The following is a 15,894-nucleotide window of genomic DNA, read 5'->3' as shown; positions in this document are numbered from 1 at the left end:
TCAACACTAAAAGTGATGCAACATATTGAAAAATATGTTCTTCTCTGCTTAAAACCGAATCCTCCTCTAGTCTAAAGATATTTCCACGAACAACAAGTAAACTTCAGTGTATACTCCAAGAGATGATAGATCTGTACCAACGTACCCATACTACCCATAAAGGGAGGACAATAAATCACCACAAAAAGGGAGAAAATACACCACATAAGAATATTAAAAAAACAGAAACTAAAATAAAATAAAAGATAAACAAGAAAGCGTGGGGGAAGAAGCAATGGAGATAAAGAAAGGAGGGATAGGAAATGAAAGAAGAGAAAAAATTGGGGAAAAAAAAGGTAGGTGCAAAGAGAAACAGAGTTAAAAAAGAAAACGAAAAGAAACTAAAAGAAGAAGAAAAAAGGGAGAAATAGAGTAAGAAGAAAGAGAGAGGAGAGGGAGGCCACCATCTTACCAGGTTAGCGGTGGCGGCGGCAGCCTCCCTCTAAAACGACACAAGGATAAAAAAGCTTCAAGCCCTAGCAGAGAGGAGAGACCTATGTAATCCTTAAGACATAGGATACCAGAATCGTTCTCAGTTGATGCTTGAGGTTTCTCTCTACCAATAATCTTTTTCTTTTTCTTCTTTTTTTTTCTCTATAATATCCTACATGAAACAGTTTACGTTGCTCTGTGACTTATATAAAATGTTTTTGATATAGGTTGAAGGCAATGGGAAAAAATCGCCGGTAAAGAATTCCCAAAATAAACGCCTTGTAAATATAGATCTAAATCGACAATTAAGCCTCAATCATATGTAATTTGTTTGTCACTTAAGCAAACCCAATAAAATTAACCGAAGTATTAAACCTCGAGTCGTCTCTCAAAGAATTGCAAGGAAGTATGTTACTTATAATTGGTTATGAGATTGTATCTTTTTGGGTTTTTCAAATAAGGAACATGAAAAGTAAATAACAAGAAAGTAAACAAAAATTCAAATGATAAAAGCTCTTGATAAGGTATGAGAACTAGAAGTCATATCCTCATTATCCTCCTCAATTGTAACATAACAACTGTCTATTGCTCCCACTTAGTCAACCTCTAGCTATGAAGGAAAGTCAAGTGGATAAATCAATTTGATTCCTCAAATCCTAGTCAACTCCTAAAGAAAGATTAGCTTTAGTGGAATTCAAATGAATTAATAACTTCTAATTATCAATCAACAAATGAGTTTGATAATTCAAGAGTCTCCAATTACTCAACCAAAGCCAAGAGGAGAAAAACCTACTCTAGCATCCTTCCAAGCATTTTATCAAACACTTGAAAGGCACAACATAAAAATATAGAAAAGCAATAAGAGATAATAAAATCCAAACAACTAATTGCAAGTATCAATAACACAAATTGAAGAAAACAATCACATATGAAATACCTCAAATTTCATTAAATAAAAAATAAAATCAAACATGAGAATTCATAAAAAAAAGTGAATAAATAAATAAATCACCAAGAGAAAAGGAACTAAAGTGCTAGAATAAATAAGAGTAGAAAAAAACTAAATTAAAACAAAGTAAAAATCTGAGATTAAGAAAAGCTAGACCTAAAATCCTAAAACCTAGACAGATAAGAGAGTCTCTCTAGAAAACTACATCTAAAACCTAAAAATTATATAAATGAATTGTTGAATGTACGTTTTTCCCACTCTGCAGCCTCTATTCTGTGTTTTCGGGCTTGGAACTGGGCCAAAAAGAGCCCAGAAATCGCCCCCAACATTTTCTGATATGTGCAGCACGTGGCTCTGTCACGCGTACACGTCGCTCATGCGTACGCGTCGCCTAACTGCATGGCAACTATGGCAAATTGCATATCATTTTGAAACTCCAGATGTTAGCTTTCCAACGCAACTGGAACCGCCTCATTCGAACCTCTGTAGCTCAAGTTATCATCGATTTAGTACGAAGAGGTCAGGCTTGACAACTTAGCAATTCCTTCAATTTCTTGTATTCCTTCCACTTTTGCATGTTTCCTTTCTATCCTCTAAGTCATTCCTACCTTATAAATCCTGAAAACACTTAACAAATATATCACGGCATCAAATGGTAATAAGAGAGGATCAAAATTAGCAAATTTAAGGCCAAGTAGCATGTTTTCAATCATAGCACAAAATTAGAAAGAAAAAATGTAAAATATGCGAATTATATGAATAACTATGAGTTTAGTGAATAAAATCTACTAAATTAAGTACAAGATAAACCCTAAAAATGGGGTTTATCAATCTCCTCACACTTAAACATTAGCATATCCTCATGCTAAACTCAAGAGAACCAAAAGAGTGAAGAGAAATGGTGAAACTTATGAAATGCGACCTATCTATATGAATGCAACTACATGCAAAAATACTTCTATCTACTTGGTTAAAAGTAAACAAATTCTCCAAGACAAACATAAACTGGATTCCACTAATTCAAACCACAAAATAAAGTACAAGTAAACTTGCAGAAGAAAATAGCTCATGAAAGCCGGGAACAAAGAATTGAGCATCGAACCCTCACCGGAAGTGTATACACTCTAATCACTCATGTGTTTAAGGTTCGATTCTCTCAATTCTCTACTAACCTTGCTTTCTAAGGCTTGCTCTTCTTCTACCAATCAACAAATAATTTGATGCACAAATACACATATCAAGAAGTCTTTTAAGGGTTGTAAAGAGGTTGGGATTAGGGTCAAGGTAGGATTGTATTTGGCCAAGTGGACTAAGATCTGAATCCTTAATTAACCCAAACTTCCCACCTAACTTAGGACAATCCATGTAATCAAAATACAAAACCTAACTATCCATTAACCATGTTTTCCACATATTCATGCATCCTAATTTCGAGTACAGTACATATGCATTGCTATCACCATCTACTTTTGGACATTTTGTCCTCTTTTATTATTTGCTCTTTTTTTTTCTTTTCTTTTTTTTATTATTTTTTCTTTTCTTTTTGTTTTTCTCAATGCATAGAACAAAGATATTGAATGCAAAAATATATGTTCAACTTATTGTTTTGCACATTTTCACAAAAATATACAACACCCAATTATAAAACCAAATGTTTCCAAATCCAATTTTCCCACACTTAAATCATGAGCACTCTCACTAGTCTAAGCTAATCAAGGATTCAAATTAGGGACATTATTGTTTTTCGTTTAGAGTTAGTGATGAGCTAAAATAAAAAATAAATAGGGTTAAAAGGCTCAACAATGATTTACAAAGGATAATGAAAAGGTTAAGACCATATGGGTATGTAAGCTCAATGAAACAAGGCCTCAATCATATAAGTGTATGCATACACCAAATAATGAAAATATAGAATTAAGCAAGACAAAGATCACAATTTTAGAGAGAACAACACACACCAAAATAGAATATTGGTTGATAAAATGCAACCAATCGAATAGGCTTAAAATCTCACTGGTTTTGTGTGTTCGAGCTCTAAACCATGTTCCAATATAATATTTCTTCAAACAAGTTCAATAAAAATTTTAATTCAAGTTAGTGAAATGTACTAATTTCTTGAAGAAAATATTACTTCAACCAAGTAGCGATAAAATATGCACAAAATCAAACAAACATGCAATCAAACATGCAAATGCAACAACTAATTTAACAAAAAAAATTAAACATTGGTGTTGAGAAAAAAATAACTAACCCACAGAAGTCGGTATCGACCAAGTATTGTTGAATTGTCTGCATCTACTATTTGTAAGTGAGTGAAAATGGGATAAGGTTGGTTTTGTAACTAGCCTAGTTGGAATTCTACATCTGATCTAATAGTGAGGTATTGTAGAAGCAATTTGGAATGAACCAAATAAGCAGTTAGTCAAGATTCAAAGCTTATTTTGGGAAAACCGTGATGCATACCTCTTGAAATTCTCATCAAAGAGGGCTACAACGACTAGGTTGCAATCTATATTGCTCAAGTGGGTAAAATGGAAATTAGGGACGTAATTGTAGTTGAGTGAATATGGGGTAAGGTGGGTTTTGTAACTATCTTGCCTAGTTGGAAAGTGAGTGAGAGAGAGGAACCTTCTGTTACAAGAGATAAGTGGAAAGTGGGAACTATAAAGGGCTGTGGGAAGTTGTGGGAAGTAGTCAGGGGCATGCGAAAAAGAGAAAAGATAGGATTACCTTCACATTCAATCTCTATAATGCTATAGCTGAATGGGATGGTAAGATTTTATAGAATCGTTCTTAGTTAAGACACAGTCTAACTTGGAGCGGCAATTGGAAATCCCAATTTTTATCCTTCGTATAAATAATCTTGATTATGTTTGAACAGGCTGTTGTTAATTTTGTCCGTGATTTTTTTCTAATGATATGAAAACCTTAATCTTAGACCACTTATCCAAAATACCTCTGCAGTCTAATGGTAAATTTATTTAGCTTTTTGTTTTAATTTCTATTTGTGTGATTGACACTTTTATTTTGTATGTAAAATCTTTAATTATTTTTAATGATTTTAACTTTTCAGGTATGTGTGCTGCGTATACTTTAGTGGCTGCGTGCGAGTCAACAATTCTCATAAAAGAGTGCGAAAGAACCATCGGAGCGAGATGTTTTCACCTTGGAGGGAAGGGAGCTCGCGGACTTGATGATTAAAAATGAGACTGAAAAGTTCGATATTTTTTATGTCATGCGGCAATTAAGCAATCATGGCATAAATAAATACCAAGATGGAGTTCCGATAGGCACGTTTAAGATTAAGGCTATACGGTTATTGAGAATGAATAATAATTATGAGGAAGTGAAAGAATACATGAGGGTGAATGGAGGTGTTTTTGGAGCTATCATGGTTGAAGAGAATGAATTTATGAATTATGATGATATGACATGTTACATTGCTCGTGGAGAAGACTAGACTTTGAACCACACGCAGTTCTACTAGTTGAGCTCGACGAATCTGGAAAATTCTGGCATTTCATAAATAACCATGGATCCGATTTTGGAGATAAGGAAGGATTTTGTCGTTCATAAGCTTTATCTATCTCCAAAATCGGATCCATGGTTATTCATGAAATGCCAGAAAGATTCGTCGAACCCAACTAGTAGAACTGCGTGTGGTTCAAAGTCTTCTCCACGAGCAATGTAACATGTCATACCATCATAATTCATAAATCCCTTCTCTTCAACCATATAGCTCCAAAAACACATCCATTCACCCTCATGTATTCTTTCACTTCCTCATAATTATTATCCATTCTCAATAATCGTATAACCTTAATCTTAAACGTGCCTATCGAAACTCAATATCGATATTTATTTATGCCATGATTGCATAATTGCCGCATGGCATAAAAAATATCGAACTTTTCAGGCTCTTTTTTAATCATCAAGTCCGCGAGCTCCCTTCCCTCCAAGGTGAAAACATCTTACTCCGATGGTTCTTTCGCAGACACTTTTACGAGAATTGTTGACTCGCACGCACCCACTCAAGTATACGCAGCACACATACCTGAAAAGTTAAAATCATTAAAAATAATTGAAGATTCTACACACACAATAAAGATGTCAACCACACAAACAGAAATTAAAGAAACGAAAAAGCTAAATAGATATACCATTAGACTGCAGAAGTACTTTGGATAAGTAGTCTAAAATTAAGATTTCCATATATCATTAGAAAAAAATCACAGACAAAATTAAGATCCTGTTCAAAATCAAGGTTATTTACACGAAGGATAAAAATTGGGATTTCCAATTGCAGCTCCAAGTTGGACTGTGCCTCAACTAATCTATATAAGCCATAGAGCAACGTAAGCTATTTCATGTAGAATATTATACAGGAAAAAAAAGAAGAAAAAGAAAAAGATTATCGGTAGAGAGAAACCTCAAGCATCAACTAAGAACGATTCTGCAAAATCCTACCACCCCATTCAGTTATAGCATTACCGAGATTGAGTGTGAGGGTAATCATATCTTTTCTCTCTTCTTCCCAATGCCCTCTCACTACTTTCCACAGCCCTTTATAGTTCCCACCTATCTCTCATAACAGAATGCTCCCTCTTTCTCACTCACTTTTAAACTAGGCTAGTTACAAAACCCACCTTACCCCATATTCATTCGGTTACAAACAGTAAATGCAGAGAATTCAACAATAACTGTCGATGAGTCCCTATTAACTCCAATTGTCGCTCCAAGTTGGACTGTGCCTCAACTACTTTTTCCTTCAATCTAAATCGAAAACATTTATATAAGCCATAGAGCAACGCAAGCTGTTTCATACAGAATATTATACAGGTAAAAAAGAAGAAAAAGATTATTGGTAAAGAGAAACCTCAAGCATCAACTAAGAACGATTCTGCAAAATCCTACCATCCCATTCAGCTATAGCATTATGGAGATTGAGTGTGAGGGTAATCCTATGTTTTCTCTTTTTCCTATGCCCCCTCGCATACTTTTACTAGAACTTTTTAGATGATTGAACACTCATGAGAACCAATGAAAATGCATTTGTGCAGTTTAGTGCAGTTCTTTACTAAAATCTATGAGCACAATTACCTACTTCAGAAGGCTTCATAGAGAAAGAAACCTTAAGCATATGGAATGCAGGTACAAAGAAAAAATTTCCAAGTTTTTTGCTTCCTCCATTGGAGTAACTTCTTAAGTACTGACTAAAAACTCACCAAAAGTAACTTCTTTCTGGTGTCACCTTCTGCAAAGCGAAGCCTCCAACCACATCACTTCTCACCGCATCCTTGGCATCAGGAATTACATCACTGTTGAAGCCAGTGATGCTTTTTGAGTCAGAAACCTGAAAGCAAATTAAGCAATAAGCATTTAGCATAAATTTCTTGAAACTTGGATCTACATTGGAATTAACTTCCTTAAAGAAAAGACAAAAGAAGAAACAAAGAAAGAATGAGACGCATACCGAATTCAAAAGAACAACGACCAAGTCATCTTGATAGTACTCAAACAAATAATCGTGCACTATAGCCTCCCTTGTCGACAGCGGCCATGAAAGCTTCAGGTCTTCCAAAATTTAGAACAATGTAAGAATGACATAAAGCATTTTCTTTTGTCTTCTTTTCTCTATTTTAGGAAAATTAAAAGAAATTTATTGCTGCAAGGACAAACCTGACTAGTGATATTTATTCCCCAATCTGGATCTTCTGCAAACATTCCTCCGCAGTAACTTTAAAGGTTGGAACAATAATATGAGGCCACCTGAGAAATAGAAATTGTGAATAGGATATCAGCTGAAAAGTATGACTCAGATTTTCATAGTGATACATTACTTAGAATAAAAAAAACAGAAACTCAACAATAGTTATACTATTATAGTAAAGCGTATACCAACACAAAAGGGTGTAACAAATCATATAGAGTATGAGATAAAAGAAATAATTAATCAGAGAATCACAAAAAACTGATCTTGGACATTCCTCCTAGGAACTTGTTTAGTGTGGCAAGCAATGCAATGAGGGATATTGAAAGGGGTATCCTGTTAAGCCAAGCCAATTTCTGATATTTGTAGAGCCTGAATTTGTAAAGGGTGGCAAGAAAGTTGAAACCTTTAGTGCAAGCTGAAGAGGAGGATCACAAATTCACCACACTCACTACACTAAAGCATTATTTAAGGAAACAATAAAGATTGATTGAAATAGAACAATATAGAGAATATTAATAACAACTCCTATTCCCGATAATACCCTTTAGCAGTAAACATGGCAACTAATAAGGGGCACTCCGGACACTATATGCAACCGATTCAGGCCCTGCCAGGATTCATTGTATCCCCTGCTGTCTCATTTATTGATTCTGATCCCTCAATCTTTTCTGTTTCACCCCCCTGATCTCATTTCCCCTTTTACTCCTCTGTTTGTTTCTTTCTCATTAATTAATGTTAGCTTCAAAGGGCAATACACGGATTTTGGGAAATGTGACTGACCAATGTGCATTATACCTATACTACTACTTACTTGCGTCGAAAAGCATCACAAATTCTTCTACGTTTTTTTGGCATCGTTGAAATTGCTACCTTCATTGTGAATACCAGCAAACGGGTCAACATAAGTTCAAAAAAATATATAAAATTAAAAGCTAGCAGTAAGATATCAAGAATAGTAAAAAAGAATTGTTCTCGTGTTTGGTAACTTACAGTTTTTGAGAATGTAACTTGGTATAGTCTTGTTTCATCCGGAAAATCTGTCACCACCACCACTCTCAGTTAAAAATAAAGAATAAATTAAACAATTCAAACCAATCCAAGTCAGATAAATGAAGTAGTGAGATTACCAAAACAGGTGTGGATTCTTCGTCATGACCAGCTACATAGGCCAGTCCATCAGCTAGTTCAGCAGAGAAATCATCAGCTATCAAATATTCTGTTTTTCAAAAAATTGGAAATATAACATATGAAGTACTAATAAAACAGATAATCTGAGATGATAAATCATATTTTTGGATCATGTAATAAATAAGAAAATATAATTCTTGTTCAATTATGCAACACAACTATACTAACACACTATCCAAAAAATTACTCTACTAACAATGATGCTCGTAAAACCTCCTTTTAAATGCAAATTCTATGCTCCTTAGTATCCCTTCTATTCTCTCTTGTAAATCAAACAGCAACTTCAAAATCAAGTCACAAAGCCATCATTTGTTCCACCGCTCATTATTCAAATTCAGCTTAAACAGAAAAAAACAAGTAAAAAGCTGAACCTAGAACCAATCATAGAAAAAAATGAAATAGAATAATTACCGCCATAGCCGCATTTTGGTACTCATTGAACAAAGAAACCGAAGGAAACCTTCCAGACAAGCCATGCCACATGCCATTCTCCTTCTCCTCATCTACCTTCTCGCTCCTCCTTCCGCCGCCGCCAAAACACTGTGGCGACAACTCCTTGCAGCTCCCGCTCACCTCTTGCCCCGGCAATTTCCCAATCGCCGGCGACAGGTAAGACTCCGGCGACGCATAGGCCTTCGCTGGCGGTGTCCTCTCCACGGTCCTGACCAAAGCGAGAGGGCTGTCGCTCCCGCTGGCCTCTGGAGGAGCAACGATCCTCGCCACCTTCCTCGGCGGTCGGTAAGCCACGACTCCAGCACAACCTCGAATCCCGCGATATCCGGTGGAACTTTCCCGGCGGAATCGGCGATACCGGCGACGGCGATGGTTTGGATACTGGAGAAGGGGATTGGCGTTGATTGGGAAAAGTGATGATTGGTAGGGTTTTGGATTTCGATGAGGAGTGGGATAAGTGATGGTTTAGGGTTAGGTTTTTCCAAGGTTGCGAGAACCGGACCGGTCAATAAACTGGTCAAGTAACTGGTTCATTGGTTCAATGGTTCAACCGAGGTCGAACCGTGGTTGAACCTGTTTAGTTAAATATAACATAAAATTATTAAAAATTCAAAGCGGCATATATTGTGAGATAAGGTACAGAGCAATTAAAGCATTGTATGAATTAAAATTGGTCGAAGCTTGGTTCTTTCATTTAAGTTTGTCAATCTTCATGTATATATAACACATTAGCAACTTCTAAGCTTGGTCAAACAATATCAGTTCCAGATATAACAGAAGATAATGATCCATTATAGGCTACCTAAATTTGAGGCCACAAATTTTAGTATGGTGCAGGGAGAAAAAGAAATCAGTATAGTTTTCAATTTGAAAAAGAAGAAGCAATTCCACAGCACAGTAAGAAGCTCAGAATACACAAAAACTGAACAATTAAATTAACTAAACAAAAAAAAACACAATATAAAAGCATGAATAACCTTTATAAATTAGGTTTCCATTCCTGAATTTTCCATTTTCATAAATTAGGTAATCTTTTTGTTCTTTACTTCTTAACTTCATTCTCTTTTCCCATGAATAAACTATCTCCTTATCTGAACTTCATCCAACCCTTATTTTAAAGCCATATATTAAATCCAATGCAGAATTGTAACAATGTTTCTCTTTTGAATCAATGACAGCAAAATAACAATTTACCAAAATAACAAGAAAAACAGATTGGATTTACAACCCAATCTCAGTAGAATTAATTCAATATCAATCTCAGCAAATAAAATCTCAGCATAATTAATAAATTAAACTTAAAAAAGTAAATTTATAACTCAATCTTAGCAGAATTAATTCAACATCAACTGACTGAATTCAAATAAAACTTCAGAAAATGAATATCTCAAAACTCAGCAGAATCACCAATAATTTATCATATGTATATTCAGAAAAAAATAAAGAAGAAAACAATGTAATACAATTACAACAAATTGAACATTATTGAAGAGGATAAAGGGGAGGTTTTACGTTATCTGGATTGCCAGCGAAGGAGAGGAAAAGACAGCATAGAGCCAGCGAGATAGAGAAATTCAAATTGGGAATTTTGGTAACGTGAAACAGAGAAGCGACGACAGTGAGACACGGTGCGGAGCAGAGAGGCAGTGACGACAAGACTGGCGGGGAGACGAGAAGGGGCCACAGCCAAAAACGACGAGGAGGTGAGAAGAAGAAATGACACGGCAAGGAGGGGAGAAGCAGTGACGACCTACGGCGAGGAGTGGAGAAGCGACAACGACCAGCGGTGAAGAGCAAAGAAGCAGCGACAAAGAGAGCTCGGACAGAAAAACGGCGATGCCAACAACAGCCCCGAACCGACCTTAGCTTCTGGCGACGCGAGGAGAAGAGCAGAATGAAAGGGGGGATGGTGATGGTGGCTCTAATAGGGTTTCGCCGTTTAGGAGAATCTAGGGTTGGTGAGGGTGTGTTTGTTAGCGAAAGAAAGGGGGATAACTCAGCATTGGTTTTTTGTTTTTTATCTGGAATCAAAACGGCGCCGTTTTGATTGTTGGATCAGCCAACCAGAACTTGAAAAAACCCGCTCGGTTTGCTGGTTAACCTCCGATTCATCCGGTTTTTAAACTGGTTTTTTGCAGAACGATTTTAGAGACTAACCGGACCGGCTAAATAACTGATTTCCGATTAATCTGATCAAACCGGCCGGTCCAGTCTGGTTTTCAGAACCTCGGATTTTTCAGAGAACGAGTGAGAGAAAGGGGTGGGTCCTCTTTTTTATATGTAATTTGATTTATTATTATAAAAAAATTATTTTAATAAAAATTATGCCAGTCATAACATTATGTCCATTAAAAATTTCTTACTAAATATATATATATATATATATATATATATATATTTTTGTAATTTTACCAGCAATATTGATAAGAAAAAATATGGGGAGCCAATGGAATATTTGTACTATGGAGGTTTATGGAGTATTAGAGATATAACCATTAGTGTTGCCTTTTTCCATCCGCGTAAGCTTATGGGATGAGTGGTTTCAAGACATGGTATTAGAGTGTTTATTATCCCTAGTAAGCCATTGGCTCCCTAGCGGGACTCATATAAACTAGTAGGTAACCCGTGCATTCGCATTCGCACGGCCTTAAATAGATTCCTTTCAGTTAATTTTACTTTTAATTCTTGGATTCTAATCAAAATATAGAATATTCAATTTAGTATTACAATTGATAATAATGACTATACACTTGTGAATATTGTCACAAATTTACTATGTAAATATAAGATGATTAAACATATTTAGAGTGAAAAGAGTGAAAAAATAATATAATTTAAAATTTAAAAACATATAAATGGTTAAAAACTTTTGTGACGAAATCAGAAAATTTCTTAATATATTTGCACAATAACTTACTTATCCCCAATGACACAGTTTTATCCAAATATCTCGTTAACTATTACATACCATTCGGTTCTTTTTCAATAGCTATTAATTAAATAATTCTTTTCACAGACTGATCACAAAATAAAAATTATATTCTAGCTATTAAAACTAAAAACTAAACATCAAGCACGATATTCGTCCATATGCTCATCAAAATTATAATTTGAATCTTTCAGAATGGCAAGTTGTTGCTCATTTCTGGGAGACAGGTCACTACTATGTTTAACATTTGGGCTATGTGAATATTTGACACTCTGATTAATAACATCCTAAATAACATTAAAAAATAAAAATATTCACTGCAAAAAAATATCATTTATACAAAAGAACTGAACAATAATCTTTAGTATTAATATCTACTCATATATTTCATTGAGTATACAATTTTACAGGGATTACCTTGTATTGTGAATCCCTCAAACATGCAATGTTACTTTAAAATTCAAGTGAACCAAAATAAGTATCAATTAATGGAGAACACAAAATTATACTGACAAATGGCAACACCAATATTTCGTTCCAATGTATACAAACAACATTTGTTAATTACTCAAGAGATGGAAGTTATCGGAGATAAACTGTTCAAACAAGTTAAATAGGAAACACATGCTTTAAAAATCAACCTTCCCCCATTTGTAGTAGAACATCACTCACCCCATAGATCCAAAATAAAAAAATGGATATTTACATTGGGGCCATAATCATTATTCACACATGAAAGAACAATAAATCTAAAGATGATACCAAAACTTTTCATCATAATTCATAACAACATAATAAAAATTACATACAGAGAATCAAACTTGGTGCACAGGTGAATGAGCTTATATTAAGATCAAAGATTTTTTTATTGCTTATTTCTATCCTCACGCACAATCTTATATAAGAACTATTCACAAAATCCTAATTTCTAACACAGGTCCAATTTCAATTAATTTGTATTGGAAGACTCAACAAACTCGTACTTCCGAAAATTCACATTCATCATCACACATTAAAAATTAAGTATTTCATCCACAAATTTTGTCTTCTTTTTTATTTTTGTTGAATTTCTGATCATTAAAATTTAATAAATTAAAGCAAGCCTTAAAAGTATCAAATACACACTACAAATACACAAGACTAAATGACTTTATTAAAGAGAAAAAAAATTAAGTTACACTATTCTTTCTTTAATTGTATGTTAATTGTTAACATTAGTTAGCAAAACCTTTTTCTTCAGCTAATGCATTGAAAATTCAAGTAGCCAAGCACCAGGGTGAACAAGAAAGAATAACCTAGGAAACATCAAACCATATTCAATCATTCTTGAACCATGGCTTTCGAAGGACGGTTTAATAACTAATACCAATTTAATCAAAAGAAATTTCAAACGAATTCAGCACAACCAAGAAAAAAAAAGAATCTAGTATCTAATATTACACAAATTTAAAGTTTTTGTCATTGATAGTTAATTTTTTGAATGCCACAAAAATTAAGAAATAAAGACATGAATTGAGATAAAAGTTATAGCTCAACTTCTAAACACCTAAGAAAAAACTCAACATAAAAAAAGAAAAATCAGAATTTAGAAATGCAAATCATTAAAAAATCAGAAAAAAAGATATTTGAAGGAGAATGAAAAAGAAGAGTGAGCCACAAGTTAAAAGATGTACATCACTTACTCCGTGTGACTCACATGCAAACTTTTTTCAATTCTGTAAAGGAGAAAGATTATAACCAAAGCATAGCCTAATGTGAGAAATATAACTGCACATCTATAAAACAGTACCGACTACCTCAACTACCCTCAAATCTTATGAGATATCGTGGCCACCCTGTAATTTAGAACCTAAGAATATAACAATAATAAATTTCAATAAATAATTTACTTAACCAATAATATTAGATACACAATTTCCAAGGTTACCTAACTACTTCAACTACTCTGACATGTATCTATAAAAAAATTAACTACCTCACTTGTCCTAACCTCCTACATTATAGTTGACAAACCTATGAAACAGAACCTAAGTAGTGAACTATGACTCACATTCTTGTAAATACAAAAGAGAATGTCAATGATATAATGAAGCTAATAAAGCTGTACTAAAGAAACCTAATAAAGCTAACCTATGAAATTGGTAAAACATATGATTCAGATAGAGTGCAAATGCTGCAATATGTCATCATTATACTGTAACAGAACAACAGTAAACACCACATAGTAATGGTGACAAATGACAGCAGCAGCTAGTAAGTATTTTCTTTGAAACAGTATAGACTCGGAGATTGTCAGCCCTTTATTTTGAATGATAAAATCAGTGAATTTTTTAAATAAACACAACACATGTGTAACTGCATGCATCTTAAGTTAAGCAACAAACCAAACATTCTATTTCAAATCAACCAATTCAATTAGGTGAAAGTAAATATAATTAGTTTGTTTGAAACTCATTTACTAAAACAAATAAATAGCACAAAGAAAAAATATTTTTGTTAATTAGATCAAGGCTTCAAAAAAGAACATACAAAAATTGATTCAAAAATTTTCGTTCTATTCTCACACAAAATAAATGAAAATTAAGATTAAATACCTTAATTCTAAAGTTTATTGTAGATCACAAGTACCACCTATTGAGAGTTAGCTCAGAAGGACTGGGTTGAATTCCAAGTAAATCTTATTCTAATTAATCTCAAAAGCTCTAATTTTGAAAATCTCTCTTGGGAGGAGTCATGTGCCAGTTACCACTATAGATTCTGGGACTTAGAGTTTCCTTCCTTACCTTTGGTCAATCAGAAACAAAAAAAGATTGTAAGTCCTTGGTGAATTCCGTTTGCCAAGGGATTGAGATCCTAATACAGATGCCACGTTGAAATTTCGTTTGCCACATCACCAATCTCCGTTTAACGGAGAAGGGTTCTCCTTACGGTTGGGTAGATTTGTAGCGTTCTTAAATTTTTCGAGGGTATGATTGTCGTTAACAAATATTAGGATTTTTTTTATGTCAGCGTTTTACAAATTTGGGGCATAATTGGTAATTTACTCAATTTTTATATATTACTTTATTGTCAAGTAACAACATATCAAAATCAGCTCAAAATAAATAATAAATTATTAGATAATTCTAACGCACAAAATTCTCTAATAAACAATAAATAATTTAAACCTGCCAAAAAATAACTCAACACTTTTCTTTGATGCCTGCAAAATATATACCTGAAATAATATTATATCAATGTTAGTATACAGTTTTACAATCATCGACCGTATTTACTACGTGACTCACTCTTAAAAGTTATGTTACACACGTGTGCAGTCAGAACATAAATTACTGGACTTTATTTTATTTTTCTAATTTAATTATTATAATTATGCATTATTCATTAAAATGCTGATTATAATATAATTGTAATATTGTAATATAATTATAATAAAGGTATTTTGCTAAAATAAATTTAGAAGAGAAAATAGTTCTTTCATTTTGCATAATAAATGAGTAAGCTTAATTACATCATAAGCTTAATTACGTCATACCTATGGTCTAAAGGCACGGTTATAATAACCCATTAAAAAGTATTTAATTAGTTAATACAAATAATTAGTATAAGTAATTTAGTTCGATAAATTAAAAGAAATAAATGTGAAAAGAAGAGATAAAGAGAAAGTGAAATTATAAAAACGTGTAGCCATTAAAAAGCAATGAAAAAAAAGTTCTTTCTAGTTTTTTATTTATTAATTATTAATTTATTATAATTAATTTCACAACATTTATTATACGTTATTCTTCTTACAAATTAATACAATCAATTAATTGATATCAATTATCAATAATTAAAAATGTACGTCTCAATTTTTTGTTAAAGTAGAATAAAATAAAATACATATATAAAAATGCACATCTAATTTATTATATATATATATATATATATCAATAAAAACATTAACATATAAACCACATATACGAACAATGTATATATTAATTGTGAAATAGATCAGGAAACATCTCAAGAGCGTGCCACATCAGTTCCGTCATTAAGTGCAAAAATTTTATTTTTATATAATAAAATAGGGTAATGCTAGGTAGACCAAAAAACCAACCAGAACTTGCCTTATTTAGTATTAATTAATTATCGTAACAATTAATGAATGCTAAATAAGGCGAATTATGGGTGTTTTTGGCTAATTTTTTT

At 33.3% G+C, this 15,894-nt stretch overlaps 1 long non-coding RNA gene across 5 annotated transcripts; it reads right to left on the bottom strand.

Moving 5' to 3' along the window:
* Positions 1-1,398: 1,398 nt before the first annotated feature.
* On the bottom strand, positions 1,399-10,767 carry LOC114924768 (uncharacterized). Of its 5 annotated transcripts, none has more exons than XR_011867348.1 (10): positions 10,287-10,764; positions 8,733-9,347; positions 8,261-8,349; positions 8,124-8,170; positions 7,945-8,003; positions 7,386-7,548; positions 7,100-7,189; positions 6,894-6,994; positions 6,646-6,773; positions 1,399-2,047 (listed from the first exon to the last, which is right to left on the bottom strand). It is a non-coding gene; the product is annotated as an uncharacterized lncRNA (long non-coding RNA). The 5 variants fall into 5 exon arrangements; XR_011867347.1 differs by having other exon boundaries at positions 7,386-7,502; XR_011867344.1 differs by lacking the exon at positions 7,386-7,548.
* Between the last annotated feature and the right edge of the window lie 5,127 nt (positions 10,768-15,894).

This window comes from Arachis hypogaea, chromosome 11 (assembly GCF_003086295.3).
Source record: "Arachis hypogaea cultivar Tifrunner chromosome 11, arahy.Tifrunner.gnm2.J5K5, whole genome shotgun sequence".
Taxonomy (NCBI): domain Eukaryota; kingdom Viridiplantae; phylum Streptophyta; class Magnoliopsida; order Fabales; family Fabaceae; genus Arachis; species Arachis hypogaea.
This window is presented reverse-complemented; position numbering and strand designations above follow the sequence as displayed.